At 38.7% G+C, this 16,384-nt stretch overlaps 1 pseudogene; it reads right to left on the bottom strand.

Annotated features, from left to right (window-relative positions):
• Positions 1-834: 834 nt before the first annotated feature.
• Positions 835-16,384, bottom strand: part of LOC122468909 — a 95,121-nt pseudogene continuing 79,571 nt past the window's right edge.

The following is a 16,384-nucleotide window of genomic DNA, read 5'->3' as shown; positions in this document are numbered from 1 at the left end:
TCTGCTCACCAGATGCTTGGCAGCTGGCCAGGAGGGGTTCTGACATTTGGGCAGGTAGGCAGTTTGAGGCCAGTGGGCCTCTGTTGAGGTGTCACCAGGCCACCACAGTACTAGAGTGAGCTCCATAGGACTTTTGGATCTTGGCGGGTTTCCCTTTCAGGGTCATGTGTTCCAGCCCTGGCATCTGCTATGAGATCAGTCAGGGAGGGTGTCAGGGCATGCTCCCACCTCCTACTCTTTCCCTCCAGCCCCCTTGAAGTTTTCACACCATTCCCCTCTGGACTTTTATCCTCAGTCATGCAAAGCACACGAAACATGGCGACCCTCTGTCTATAGTAGAGCAGGACTGCTTCTTAGAAACACAGGACTAATTTCTTAGAAACTCTCCAGTAGGTGAGAAGAACAGCTTTCATTACGTGTTGGTGAGTCACTCCTTCTCAAGGAAGGAGAGAATAATTTTCCCGGAGAAGCAAAATGACAACAGATACCTCCCCCAAATAGGGCTTTTATATTTTGACTCCCAAGGAAAATGAGCGGAACTGAATAGCATTCTGATTTATTTATTTATTTATTTATTTATTTATTTAATAGCATTCTGATTTAGTTGTCACAGCACATCAGAAGCTTGGTGATGATTATTAAAATCATAAAATGGCCTCCTTCTATTTTCTGGCCACAATAAGAACAATCCTTTTATTCTTTCAAAAATTAATTATTTTCCAAAGCTTGTCATCTTTATTATTTTCTTGTGTCTTTCCCCAAATCTTCATATCTTTCTTTAAAATCAGGCCCTACTACTACTCAGTGCTCGTGAAGGCTCTGTTTGATGCAAAGTCATATCAGGGTCTTAAGTGACACTTTGGTAGCCACTTGTCCTATGCAGATTTTAGTTTTGGAATTGTTATAATTGTACTGCTTTGCTAAGTCATGCTCGCTTTGCTCCATGTTATCTGGATAGCCAATTGGCAAAAGCAGCTTTGGCGAACCCTGAGATAGAGGTAGTGGAACAGTTCACATCTTAGAGAAACTACATCCCAGATGCGTGGCCTCTATGCTGCTGCCTTGGGTCAGTTTGACGGCTTTTTAGTTTCTATCCTGGGACTCCACCTGTTTTAGTCCAAATATATATTAGGTGTAAGTTACATTAACTCTGTCTTGAAGATGGCGTAGTCAGATAGAGGTTCATCTGTCTCCCATGACAAGAAGTCTGGGGTTGTTGCCCGGTAGCATTGGTTCAGCTGCTCATCAGCATCACCGGGGTCCTATCTCTGCCCTTCTTACTTCTGCTACCTTTCATTCTCATATTTTTGGTCTCATGATGCCAAATGGGATCTATAGCTCCACACATGGTATCAGTGATATATGTGCATGGGGTGGAGGAAGAGCTGAAAGCCCTCAGCACCCTCTTCTCTTGCCTAGAAATCTGAAGCTATACTTCATTGGCCACATCTTTGGCCACCCCTACCGGCACAGGAGAGTAGGAAAGAGATGAGGTTTTCTGGCCTTGATGGCAGAGAGGAGCACAAGAGAAAAGGGTTGGAAATGGCTGTTTGATCACCTAACCACCAGTGCTGCAAATCACACAAGAAAGAGGCATTCCAAAGTTGTTAATTAGGGTGGTCCCTGTACAGGAGCTTTGCCAACTTGTTGTTGGGGAATTCCTCAAATTAGGGGAGGTAAGTTCTGTCTTCACTACTGCAGATGAAAATACCAGAAACCCACTTTCCCAGCCTTCCTTGAACTAAGGTGGGAATCTGAGAGGGAGAGGTGGGGTGGGGGAGAAGCCCATGTCCAGTTGTACTTGAAGCCAGTCTTACCCCCATCCCTCTCCAAACCAATTCAGTTGTATGGGTCGGTATACATAGGTCATCACACTTTTTTCCTGAAGACAATTTGGGTTGAGGTTTCTGTCACTTGAAAGCAAAAGCATCCGAGTTAATACATACTTAGAGTAAAATTCTTCTGGTATAAAATAATAAAACTACTTCACTGGTATAATTTTTGTTTCTAAAAACTTCGTCAGCTTCCTTAGACCAGTTAAAGCCACAAATCCTTGTTCTTTCTTCTTCTCATTACCCCTCTTCCCACTCCACCGTAGCATGGTGTCTGTGTTGTCTTAAGGACCTTTATTCCAAAAGATAAATCCTAATGGACATAAATTCCACTTGCAATAAAGCTATTCAAAACTCTTCTTTCCCCATCCCCCGTACAACATATATTCCCATGGGAATATATATTCCCATATATTTACATTGTTTCAGAGAATATTTGGAGGTTGTAGTAGCCAGCTTCTAAGACAGCCCTCACTCATCTTACCTCCTGATATTCATACCCTTGTGTGCTTCTGTCTCACATTGAACCAGGTTGGTCTGGTACAGCATATACCCTGATACGTTGCTAGTGGTGATCCACTGATTTGTCCTAAAGATTTTGGCAGTCAGTGCACAAAGAAGGAGACACAATTAGTATGATCCAGAAAGAGACTACTTCAATAGTCCTTAAAAAGAACATTGTGCAATATCATGAACAGATGTTTCAAAAACAATGTTTTCAGGAGAAATAAATTTGCTCCTATTTAGGCTTATAGTGTCTAATAATCACATCAGTTGTAAGAAATAGAATGTTTTCCTTCAAAAATGGAATAGGCTTAATTCTAGACCCAGCAAAGATGGGTTCAAGTATAAAGAACTCACCAGTATGAAGAAATTAATGAGAGCCAGAGCTCACAATTCAGATTCGTCTTCAATGAGCTTTTTTAAAAAATGGATTTTTTAAAAGTTTATTTATTTATTTTGAGAGAGACAGAAAGAAAGAAGGGGCCAGGGGAGGAGCAGAGACAGAGGGGAGCAGAGGATCCGAAGTGGGCTTTGTGCTGACAGCAGAGAGCCCAACATGGGGTTTGAACTCATGAGCTGTGAGATCATAACCTGAGCTGAAGTTAAATGCTTAACTGACTGAGCCACCCAGGCTCCCTTAAAAACTGAATTTTTAATTAATTGTTTTACATGAGAGTGCATTTAAAAGACTCACTGAGAAGTGGGATCTATGATCATTAAACAGTTGGATTTGGCTTATAAATCACTGGAAAATAAACCTCCCAAATGTTCTTGAATCTGCTTTCATTTATATATAAGACAGCTAGAAAAATACAACAATATCATGTTGTAAAAAAGACAACTAACTAATCACATCCTGTGTGGATTTCTTAGATCTAAGTCTTCTTAAGGATAATATACATTAGCACATAACTTTGGGGCACTATAATCAGGAGAATGAACCCACAACAATGGGGATAAATTAATTCAGTGTTGTGCTGCAGTTGGCTTGTACCAGCTCCCTTCCCAACTCTGTGATCAGTGACTGCATGCTGGGAGCTTCAAATCAGTCAGTTGTTATAACTTTTCCAGCACACTGCTGGATGAATTTCTCAAATAGAGTGTTGAGCAAATGAAGCAAAACAGTATATATGGTGTGATCCATTTATAAATAAACTACAACAATTGGCCAAACTAATCTATGCTTGTAGCGGCCAGGAGAGAGAAAGGGTGGTGAACGAAAGGGGTATGAGGTGGGCCCTGGAGGTGTTTGTGAGATTTTATTGCTTGACTTGGGTGCTGGGATCATGGATGTATTCACTTTTTGAAAATTCATAAACATGTACCCTTCTGAATTGTACATGTTTCCATATGTACATTATCCTTCAATAAAAAGTTAAAAATAACAAAAAAGTAAGCAAGCCATTAGACTAAAAATGAGTCTTTAAACAAGATAAAGAGTTATAAAACAAAAACAAAAGACAAAGATGTATAATAGAAGGCAACGAAATCTGCAAAAAGCAAAACTCTTTCTGTAGGAATTGGGTGTCCTGGTATTTGACACATTGTATGTGTCATTGCATAGGCGTGGAATCAATGAACCAATGGACAGTTCTCTTGAACCAATGGACATTTCTCTTAAAATCCTCCTCCAGTCAACTCTGCAAATACATTATTTCAAACATTGTTATAGAAACTCTTTTTTAATTAAAAAAATTTTTTTTGATGTTTATTTATTTTTGAGAGAGAGAGGCAGGCAGAGCATAGGAAGGAGAGGGGCAGAGAGAGAGGTAGATACAGAATCCAACATGGGCTTCAGGCTCTGAGCTGTCAGCACAGAGCCTGACATGGGGCTCGAACTCATGAACTGTGAGATCATGACCTGAGCCGAAGTCAGACGCTTAACTGACTGAGCCACCCAGGAGCCCCATTAATTGTTTTTATCAACATAAAAATGTTTCCTAGTTAGGTATTTAAAAGTATCAATTCTCGGGATGCCTGGGTGGCTCAGTCAGTTAAGTGTCCGACTTTGGCTCATGTCACGGTCTCATGGTTTGTGAGTTTGAGCCCCGCATCGGGCTGTGTGCTGAGAGCTAAGAGCCTGGATCCTGCTTCCATTTCTGTGTCTCCCTCTCTCTCTGCCCCTCCCTGCTCAAGCTCTGTCTCTCCTTCAAAAATCAATAAACATTAAAAAAAAATTTTTTTTAAAGTATCAATTCTCTTTGTGCATACAGTTTTTTTGCAATCATACTTAACTTTGCAGCAAATAACATGAGACAGGCAACAGGAATAATGAGATATCTGGAAATAACTTTATACAATGCATCAAGGAATGAAAGAGAAATTCCCTATTTACAAGTGAAAAAGGCTCAAAGAGCCTCTTCTTGTAGATTTACTTAGTCCATAGTGATACTTCTGCAAGTGACTGCTTATGGTGGGTGTTGCTGATTCGACTTTTTATTCCCACCAAGCATCTCTTATTTGGTTCTATGAAAGTTTGATAATTCAGTTCCATTGCAAGAGTAGCTTTTGTGGTTTCCTTGCAGAAAACCCTCTAGAATTCATCTGTTAACATCGGTAGCAGCTCTTCTATTATTAGACAAACAAAACAAAATAAAACTTTTTTATTTATGCCATAAAGTATCATGTAATAGCATATTATACAATATGATAAAATATATTCTTTTTCATCTATTTCTCTAAACTTCCTAAGATCTTACTACAATGAAAAAGGTGGCATCAGTAAGGAGTGGGTTGGACTCTATTAAATACCTTCAGGAAACCCTCTGTAAATGTTTCTTTCAACTAAGCTTCTGATAAATACTTATATAGCAGCTCATGTCTATTGCTCTTTATTTGGATACCATAGGATTTTTTTTTACAATTGTAACTACTTATTAAGGACTTTTAAGTGGATAACTAAAAGAAGTTAATAGCTGAAAATATCTTTGAGGGCATCTGAACCTACTCACTTATTTATTTATTTTATTGAAGTATAAATAGACATAAAAATCCAATTAGATTCAGGTGTACATCACAGTGAGTCAATATTTTTATACATTACAAAATGATCCCCATATTTAGTCGTTATGATCTATTGCTATATGAAATTATTTTAATATTTTTTACTATATTCCCTATGCTGTACATTACATACCTAAGATTTATTTACAGTTGACCCTTGAAAAACACAGATCTGAACTACAGAAGTCCACGTTTACATGGATTTAAAAATAAACACAGCATGGAACTCTAAATGTATTTTCTGTTCCTTATGATTTTCTTAATAAGATTTTCTTTTCTTTAGCTTACTTTATTGTAAGAATAGAATATATAGGGGCACTTAGGTGGCTCAGTTGATTAAAGGGCTGACTCTTGATTTTGGCTCAGGTCATGATCTTGTGGTTCATGAAGCTGAGCCCTGCTTTGGGCTCTGCGCTGATGGAGCATAGTTTGCTTAGGATTCTGTCTCCTTCTCTCTGTCTCTCCCTTGCTTGCTCTCTCACTCTCTCTCTCTCAAAATAAATAAATAAACATTAAAACAAATGATAGAGTATATAATACATGTAACATACAAAAATATGTGTTTTTTAATGCTTATTTACTTCTGAGAGAGAGAGAGAGAGAGTGAGTGGGGGAGGGACAGAGAGAGACAGAGACACAGAATCCGAGGCAGGCTCCGGGCTCGGACACATAACCGACAGAGCCACCCAGGCACCCCTACAAAATATGTGTTAATCAACTGTTTATGTTATCAGTAAGCCTTCTGGTTAGCAGTGGGCTGTGAGTAGTTAAGTTTTGGGGGACTCAAAAGTTACAAGCAGATTTCTGATTGCATGGAGGGGTCAGAGCTCCTTACTCCCACATTGTTCAAAGGTCAACTGTGTTTTATAAGTAGAGGTTTATAGCTCTTAGCCCCATTCACTTATGTCCCCAGCCCCTCTACCCTCTGGCAGCCCCCAGTTTGCTTCCTGTGTCTCTTAATCTGTTTCTGTTGTGTTTTGTTTGCTCATCTGTTTTGTTTCTATTAGATTCCGCATATAAGTGGAATCATATGGCATTTGTCTTTCTCTGTCTGACTTATTTCACTTATCATGATGCCCTCTAGGTTCATCTATGCTGTTGCAAATGACAAGATCCCATTCTTTTTTATGGCTGAGTAGGAAGCCATCTGATTTAACACTGAGAAACACTGGAGGTCAGATTGGCATCTAACTGGGAATGTTCAAGCACATGACAAAGCTCAAAATCTTATCTTAATAGGAAAGTGGCCCCTAAGTGCTGTGATAATAAAGCTAAATTCATGCACTCTCCATTTGAGAGTTCCAATATTTTCTCTGTTGCTTGACTGATTTAAGTGATATGTGAGGAATATACACTACAAAAACAACCCTTTATTAGGCAAGATTTAATTTCTTTCTGGGCTCAATATCTGTAAAGTGGAGATAATAATGAAAGCGAAGAAAAATTATGGGCTTAAATTAAAATATATCAGTAATGTGTGTTTGTATCTTGCAAGAGAGAGACTATCACCTCAGGGAAATGTCATTGTATTTTCATTGCTCCTGACTGGCATTTATTTGAATTTCATTCAGTTAAAAAATGTGTACAGAGTCTCTACTCTATTAAGCCCTCACATACTAAGGAGGGTATAAGAATAGTTGAGGTATAATTCCTGTGGCCAATAAGTTTCCAACAATTTGTGGGAGACAAGTGCACACATGAGAAATGAACATATATACCATACAATGGGTCTCCTGGAACAAGTGTACTATTGGAATTTAGCTGGTACAGGCATACCTCAGAGGTATTCTGGGTTTGGTTCCAGGCAACTGCAGTAAATTAAATATCACAATAAGGCAAGTAAAATGAACTTTCTGGTTTTCCAGGGCATATAAAAGTTGTTTACGCTATACCATAGTCTATTAAGTGTACCATAGCATTATATCTAAAAGGTAATAATGTACTTACCTTAATTAAAAAAAAATAATTTATTGCTAAAAAATGCCAACCATCATCTGAACTTTCAAAGAGCCCTAATCTTTTTGCTGGTGAATGATCTCACGTTGATGTTGATGGCTGCTGACTGATTAGGGTGGTGGTGGCTGAAATCTGGGGTGGCTGTGGCAATTTCTTAAAAGAAGACAATGATAAAGTTTTCCATATCAATTGACTCATCCTTTCATGAACAATTTCTCTGTAGCATGTGACACTGTTTGATAGCATTTCACCCACAGAAGAACTTTCAAAATTGGATTCAATCCTCTCACACCCTGCTGCTGCTTTATCAAGCAAGCTTATATAATATTCTATATCCTTTGTTGTCATTTCAATAATATTAGCAGTATCTTCACCAGGAATAGATTCCATTTCAAGAAATCACTTTCTTTGTTCATCTGTAAGAAGCAACTCCTCATCTGTTAAAATTTTATCCTGAAATTGTAGCAGTTCAATCACATCTCCAGGTTCCACTCCTGGTTTTAATTTTCTTGCTATTTTCACCACATTGGCAGTTATTTCCTCCACTGAAGTCTTCAACCCCTCAACGTTATCCATGAAGGTTGGAATAAACTTTTTCCAAACACCTGTTAATATTGATATTTTGACCCCTTCCCATGAATCATAAATGTTCTTAATGTGATATAGAATGATGAATTCTTTCCTGAAGGTTTTCAATTTATTTTGCCTAGATCCATCAAAAGAGTCACTGTCTTTGGCAGCTATAGCCTTATGGAATGAATTTCTTAAATAATAAGACCTGAAAGTTGAAATTACTTCTTTTATTTTTTATTTATTTTTTTTTTTTGAGAGAGAGAGAGAGATAGAGAATGAGTGGGGGAGGGGCAGAGAGAGAGGGAGACAGAATCCCAGGCAGGTTTCCTGCAATCAGCACAGAGCCCAATGCGGGGCTTGAACTCACAAACCGTGAGATCATGACCTGAGCTGAAACCAAGAGTCAGATGTTTAACTGACTGAGCCACCCAGGCACTGCAAAATCTTGATCCATGTGCTGCAGAATGGATGTTGTGTTAGCAGGTATGAAAACAATATGAATCTCATCCATTTCCACCAGAGCTCTTGGGTGACCAGGTGCATTGTCAATGAGCAGGAATATTTTGAAAGGAATCTTTTTTTCTGAGTAGTAAGTCTCAACAGCTTAGAATATACAATAAACCATGTGGTAAACAGATGGACTGCCATCTGGACTTTGTTGTTCCATTTATAGAGCACAGGCAGAATAGATTTTAGCATAATTCTCAAGCCCCTAGGATTCCTGAAACGGCCAATAAGCAGAGGCTTCAGCTTAAAGTCACCAGCTGTTATTTGCCCCTAACAAGAGAGTCAACCTGTCCTTTGAATCTTTGAAGCCAGGCATTGACTTCTCCTCTGTAGCTACGACAATCCTAGATGACCTTTCCTTCCAGTAGAAGGCTGTTTCATCTACACTGGAAATCTGTTGGTTGGTGTAGCCACCTTCATGAATTATCTCAGCTGGACCTTCTGGAGAACTTGCTGCAGCTTCTCCATCAGCACTTGCTGCTTCATCTTGAACTTTGATGTTATGGAGACGGCTTCTTTCCTTAAACCTCATGAACCAACCTTTCCTAGCTTCAAACTTTTCTTCTGCAGCTTCTTGTCTCAGCCTTCATAGAAATGGAGAGAATTAGGGCCATGCTCTGGATTAGGCTTTTGCTTAAGGGAATGTTGTGGCTGGTTTGATCTTCTATTCAAACCACCCAAACTTTCTCCATATCAGCAATAAGGCTGATTTGCTTTCTTAGCATTCATGTGCTCACTGGCACAGCCCCTTTAATTTTTTTCAAGAACTTTTCCTTTGCACTGAAAACTTGACTAACTGGTACAAAAGCTTTCCACCTATCTTGGCTTTTGACATGTTTTCCTTGCCAAGCTTAATTATTTTTAGCTTTTGCTTTAAAGTAAGAGGTATACAACTTCTTCTTTTACTTGAACACTGAGAAGGCTTTAAAGAGTTCCTGATTGGCCTAATTTCAATATTGTTGTCTCTTGGGGAATAGGGTGGTTTGGAGAGAAAGACAGAGAGACAGAGAGAGAGAGAGAGATGGAGGAACAGCCAGTTGGCAGAGCGGTCAGAACACATACATTTATCAGTTAAGTTCACTGTTTTATATGGGTGTGGTCCCTGGCATCCCCAAAACAATTACAATAGTAACATCAAAGATCACTGATCACAGGTCACCATAACACAGATAATAATGATGAAAAAGTTTGAAATATTGTGTGAGTTACCAAAATGTGACACAGAGACGCGAAGTGAGCAAGTGCTGTTGGAAAAATAGCTCTGATGGTCTTGCTTGACAGAGGGTTGCCACAAACCTTCAATTAGTAAAAACAAAACTAACAAAACAAACAAACACACAAAACCAAGTTTCTGTGAAATGCAGTAAAATGAAGCACAAGCAAACCAGGTATACCTGTACCATAAAAAGATGAGGAAGAGGCTCCTGGTCAGATATTTTTGGAAACACTGCACTGATTAAGTTAAAATTAACTAGATGCTTACATCAAGGATTTTCATAACATATAACATGCTAATGTTAATCATGAATTTCCAAGAAGGAGAGAGGGAATGTTGTATCCCAGACTTTTGTATCTTAGAAACCTTGGGTCAGAGAACATCTTGGTGGAAAACGTACGTTGATAAATGTCACAACTCAGGCTACAGAAGCAAAATGCAGAGAAGATAACAGAATTTGGATTTAGAAGACCTCTATTGAAATACTGGCTTTTCTGCTTTCTAGCTTTCTGAATTTGAAAAACATTATTGCTGGGATTTAGTAAAAGAATAAAGCTATTTTTGGTTTTATTTTTTCAGTGGTGCATTGGAGCTGGCTCAAAAGTTTTGAAGAATTTTTTACCTAGTTACTCAACATAGACATAATTAAAAGTAGTATATATGATATGTGTGTATATAAACTTAAATTAAATAAATGATATGATTATAAAATGTATATAAAATTATAAAAGGTAATAAATATTCAAAACTCATCACTTTCTGGTTATTTTATTATATCTATTATATTTTACTATTTATTATATTTACATTTATTACCATATTAATGCAATGAAAATCCTATATAATTATGTGCTTCTGTACATCTCTTCCCAGCTCCATGTTCACCGATATCACAGCTTGAAATTAGCCAGGGTGGGCTATTTATACCATGGAAACATACAAATGCTACAAATTGGCCCCCTTTCCTCTCTGGTTGTTAGACAATGGCCAGCCCACCACTAGTTTAGTGACAATTAAATACGATATTGTGTCTTAACCTCCTTAAAAAATTGCCTTAGTTGTGGGATAATTGGAAATGGTGTAACAGGATGCTGTGAGGTACCTCAGTATACACTATAGGGTACACGGAAAACAGCTAAATTAAGGCCCTGTTGAGAATAAAATTATAAACTTTCAAAGTCAGCTTGGAAAAGAACCAGATCTTGACTGAGATGCCAGCTCTGCATGAGGTGTTAAAGAGGCTCTGACCCAGGAGGGTGCCTGGGAATTAGGGGAGAGCACCTTTTGTGAGGAGAGAAGAGCTCTTAAAGAAAAGCTATCTGTCCCTCTTACCACTCTCTGGAGCAAGAAGATACTTGGTCAGTAGACACCTTTGGTGGACTTGCAAATTTTGTGTGTGTAGAAAGAAGGTGCTGTTGCTGTCTGTACTAATTTCCTATTGCTGCTGTTACAAATTAAGACACAAACTCTGTGTCTTAAAGCAATACAAATTTATCATCTTACAGTTTTGGAGGTCAGAAGTCCAAATGGATCTTAGAGACTAAAATCAAGAGTTCAACAGAACTATATTCCTTCTTGAGAATTTAGAGGAGAATTCATTTCCTTACCTTTCTCCTTACCATTCCTTACCTCTCCAGAATGTAGAAACTGTCTACCTGCCTTGAGTTCTGCTCTTTCTTTCATCCTCAGAGCGTGTAACTCCAGCTCCTGCTTTCATTGTCATACTTTATCTCACAGCTTTGACCCTCTTGCCTCCATCTTATAGGAGTCCTTGTGATTCACCGTATCTACTGTGATAATTGAGGAAAATCTTCTCATCTTAAAATCTTTAACTTAATCACATCTGCTAAGTCCCTTTTGCCGTGAAGACTGACATATTCACAGATTCTGAAGGTAAAGATGTGAACATCCTTTGGGGATGCATTATTCTCTCTACAACAAAATTATACTATGAAGTGGATGTTCTCTTAGCTACCAGTCTTGTCTACTTGTTCATGTCATCCCAGAATTGCAGAAAGGGCAGCATGGTCAGGCAGAGATTACCCTTTCAAATTCCTAGTTCTCAAACAATGCAGATTACAGAGCCTACCTGCTCCAGCAACTCCAGATTTGGGGTAATAAGGAATGAATGAGACCAAACTGTAGGTTCACTGGAACCAACACATGTGAGGCAATGTAGTTCAAATGCTAGAGGAATGTGGCATGGGGGTGCTGGTAGGGATAGCTTGAAAATGTAGCTGATTCTTGCAAGGGCCCATTGATTCTATGGGATTGCATACCATGTCAGCAAGGTTTTGTTGGGCTTCCACTGATCCACATAAGTCCAGAGATAATAAGCCAGGTCAGTGGTGATTATCAACAGAATGAGAACCCCTAACCACCACTGACATAAAGTTGTTTATGACCCATAAAGAGAAGCATAGTCAATCCAAGAATCAAATGACCATGAAAGGAAAAGGCTTTTCCCACTCCCCTCTCCAAAACCAGAGTAATACACGTGAGAAAGAAAGGAGTATGAAAAAGTAGATCATTTTATACTCCTTCTCTCACTCTACTCCAAATTCGATCCTCCATAGGTGAGGTGAAGGAGGAGGGGATTTGCAGACAGATTGACTTAGATGTGGGATTAAAGCTTAAAAATGATCAGTACTGAGTCTTAGTAACTAAAATGCAATAGCCAGTACTAAACAGAAAGTGAAAAGTTGTAGAAGCAGGGGCGCCTGTGTGGCTCAGTTGGTTAAGTGTCCGACTTCAGTTTAGGTCATGATCTCACGGTTCAGTTCCTTCCTGAGGGAAGGACCCTTCCTCCCCCCCCCCCCATTAGGTTCTGTGCTGACAGCTCAGAGCCTGGAGCCTGCTTCAGATTCTGTGTCTCCATCTCTCTCTGCCCCTCCCCCACTCATGCTCTGTCTTCCTCTCTCTCAAAGAATAAATAAACATTAAAGAAAAGTTATAGAGGCCGACTGGGATCGCATAAATAGAGTTTGGTATTTGGCAGAAGTCGAGGGGTAGGCAGAGCACAGTTGCTGTCAGTTGTTTGAAAAATAACATCTTAAACATATACCCCAATGTGGTGAGATTCCTCAATTAAACTGGTCACGGAAGAAGTCATTGTTATTGCTGTGCTCAACTGCCAGTGGGGTCATGTAGCTAGTAGACGCCACTCAGAGTGGAGAAGCAATAAATAGACCGAAAAGCAGAGCAGTATCTGGGGAAATAGCACTGAAAGGAAGAGGCATAGGGGAATGGGCAGGATTTGGTTGGACAGAGCATTTATCTGCTTTTACTCTCCTAAAATATGAAACATTGGAAAGGATAGAGGAGAATATGAAAATTTTTTGAACTGAGAAAATGAAATGGGTTAGTGTTAGAACTGGGCTAATTGTCCCACAGCCTAGGAATCATACAAGGAACAGCCTTCCAAACGCTCTGTGACCGATGACAGCTGGGCTGTTCACCCTGGTACTAACTGATGCATCTTGGCACCACGTGAGCTATTAGGCTGTTGATAGTGAGCAGGCTGAGCTCATGCATTCTCATCACTCATGCAACAACCTGTCACAGTGTAGGGATGAACAGATAGTGTGCACAAGAAAATGGCCTTTTTTTCTTTCCTAAGATGTGTATTCCAGCCGGAAATGCCAAAATTGAGAATAAGGAATAGCTATGGTTCATAAAGAAAAATAAATGGGTCCTGAAAAAGTCATACTTTAATATTTTACCAGTAGTAGTCTATTTTTCTAAATCGGCTCTGCATAGAATAACTCATCTCAGAGTAAATGACAGGGTGGAGAGATAAGCGGATGTCCCCTCTGCAGTACCTTCGCCAGGACGTGGAGGTTTGGTCAGCAGTTTCCTCCTTGTGAGTCCAGGCAGGAATATTCCCTCTACAAACAGGAGACATTTTGAAGCATTTTGATCAATTTCAGTATCTGACCAACTGAAATAGCACTTTGGTGAACTGATGGTATGTAAATGGTGGCCGGGAAGAACCCTCAAGAGTGGCAAGGGGCTCTCAGGTTGCACTAGGGTCATGTGTTGCCCAGAGAAACTTGGGCAATCAGGATGCTGGTCTCTGTAAGCAGTGGAGGATTGTATCATTCAGCTGGTCATGCCTGTTACTGGATGGTTTTCAAATTTCAGACACTTCAAAATGGTAAGACAAGGAATTTTAGAATTTACATTTCACATTCTTTTCCTTGGGAAGATGAGGGTAAAATTATAAAAATTAGAGAACACAAATCATTATTTTCATACTGACAAAAAATCCTACTAGCTAAAAATCTCTCATATATGGGGGTGCCTGCGTGTCTCAGGTGGTTAAGCATTGGAATTTGGATTTCGGCTCAGGTCACGATCTCACAGTTCATGAGAATGAACCCTATGCTGGGCTCTGCACTGACCGATCTCTGTTTGGAATCTCTCTCTGCCACTTCCCTGTTCTCTCTCTCAAAATAAATAAATAAACTTTAATAAAATAAAGTAAAATTCTCTCATATATGACATTTAACACTAATTTAACAATGCATTTTTAATAAATTCCAGGTCGTAAATTTCCAGCCATCTGTTGTTCATTTCTACCTCCAAAGTCTACAGACACATCAGACTAAATGTATCTAGAATTAAACTAGCTCCCTTCTCAAGACTACTCTTGGCTTTTTATGTTCTGTAGTTCAACTAGAATTAGTCACTCCTCTCTCTCTCCCCCGTGTCTTTCTCTCTCTCCCTCTCTTTCTCTATGATACACACACATGCACATACATGTACACACCTATTCAAACTCATGCACACACACCAAGGTAGGTTAAATGATGTAATTTCAATAGCTGACCCCAGAATTTATCTTAGGACTGAAACTGTTTCTGTTTATGTTAATGTAATGATAGGCTTCCTCGTGTCTGGGGAAGATTGTTCTTCAAGGGAATGATTCACAAGACCATGAAACAGAAAAGAACTAAACTTCTCTGCATAAAAAATGGAAGGAATTTGGAAATAGTGTATATCAGGGAAGATAGGAAAGCCAAGGAACACAGCAAAACTTTTATCTTTGGAGAAAGTTGGTGAGAAGTTTCTGGTGGTGTGAGTGGTGACTATTAAGAACAGGGATTTTAAAAGTAAGATCATGTTTCTCATATATCGGTTTATATGAAACATTTTATTTTACTTCTTTTTAAAATTGTATGTTATTGTGGAGAGAATATTTAACATGACATTTACCTTCTTAAATTTTTAATTGTACAGTAGGCTATTGTTGACTGTAAGTACAAAGTTGTACAGCAGATCTCTAGAGCAAGATTGAAACTTTATGCCCACTGATTAGTAACTCTCCACGTCCCCTTCCCCCCAGTTCCTGCCAACCACCATTCTGCTCTTTGACTTTATGAATTTGACTATTTTAAATATCTCATGTAAATGGATCATGCAGTGTTTGTCTTTCCGTGATGGGCTTATTTCACTTAGCATAATATCCTCAAGATTTATCCATGTTGTCATATATCATAGAACTTTTTTAAAATTTTTTTTTAACATTTATTTATTTATGAGACAGAGAGAGACAGAGCATGAACAGGGGAGGGTCAGAGAGAGGGAGACACAGAATCCAAAACAGGCTCCAGGCTCTGAGCTGTCAGCACAGAGCCCGACGTGGGGCTGGAACTCACGGACCGTGAAATCATGACCTGAGCCGAAGTCGGCCGCTTAACTGACTGAGCCACCCAGGCACCCCAGAACTTTCTTTTTAAATGCTGAATAGTATTTATTTATGGTTTTTTTTGTGTGTGTGTGTGTGGTTCGATACAAATTTTAGGATTGTTTCTTTCTCTTTTGTAAAAACATATCATTGGGATTTTGATAAGGATTGTACTGTATCTGTGGATTGCTTAAGTAGTATGGACATTTTAACTATTACATCTTCCAATCCTTGAACATGGAATGTCTTTTCATTCATTTATGACTTGTTTAATTTCTTTCATTAATGTTTTGTAGTTTTCAGTATACAAGCCTTTCATCTCTTTAAGTTTATTCCTAAAAAACTGCTATTGTGAATAGGATTGTGTTCCTAAATTTTATTTTTTTTATTTTTTAGATAGTTTGTTGTTAGTGTTTAGAAACTCAGCTGGATTTTTTAATGTTGATTTTGTATCATGCACTTTTACTGAATTAATTTATTCTAACATTTTTTTTTTTTTTAAATGGAGACTTGAGAGTTTTCTATATATAAGATCATGTCATCTGTAGACAGGGACAATTTTACTTCCTTTTCAGTTTATGCATTTCTTCCTTCCTTCCCTCCTTCTGTCCTTCCTTCCCTCCCTGCCTGCCTGCCTGCCTGCCTATTTGCTCTGGCTAGGACTTCCAGTACAGCTGCGAATGGGCACCGTTTTCTTGTTCCTGATCTTAGAGGAAAAGCTTTCAATTTTTCTCCATTGACATGATGTTATCTGTGGGTTTGTCATATATGGCCTTAATTATGTTTGAGTACACTCCTTTTATATCTAGTTTGTTGAGCATTTTTACCATGAAAGGGTGTTGAATTTTGTCAAATTCTTTTTCTGAATCTATTGAGATAATCACATAGATTTTATCCTTCATTCTGTTAATGTAATGTGTTATATTAATTGATTTTTGTATATTGAATCATCCTTGCATTCCAGGGATGAATCAGACTTGGTCATGGTGTCTGACCTTTTAATGTACTGTTAAATTCAGTTTGCTAATATTTTGTTGAGGGTTTTAGCATATGTGTTCATTAGGGATATTGGACTGTAGTTCCCTTATTTTTGTGATGTCTATG

Source organism: Prionailurus bengalensis, chromosome B1 (genome assembly GCF_016509475.1).
Source record: "Prionailurus bengalensis isolate Pbe53 chromosome B1, Fcat_Pben_1.1_paternal_pri, whole genome shotgun sequence".
NCBI classification, from domain to species: Eukaryota; Metazoa; Chordata; class Mammalia; order Carnivora; family Felidae; genus Prionailurus; species Prionailurus bengalensis.
This window is presented reverse-complemented; position numbering and strand designations above follow the sequence as displayed.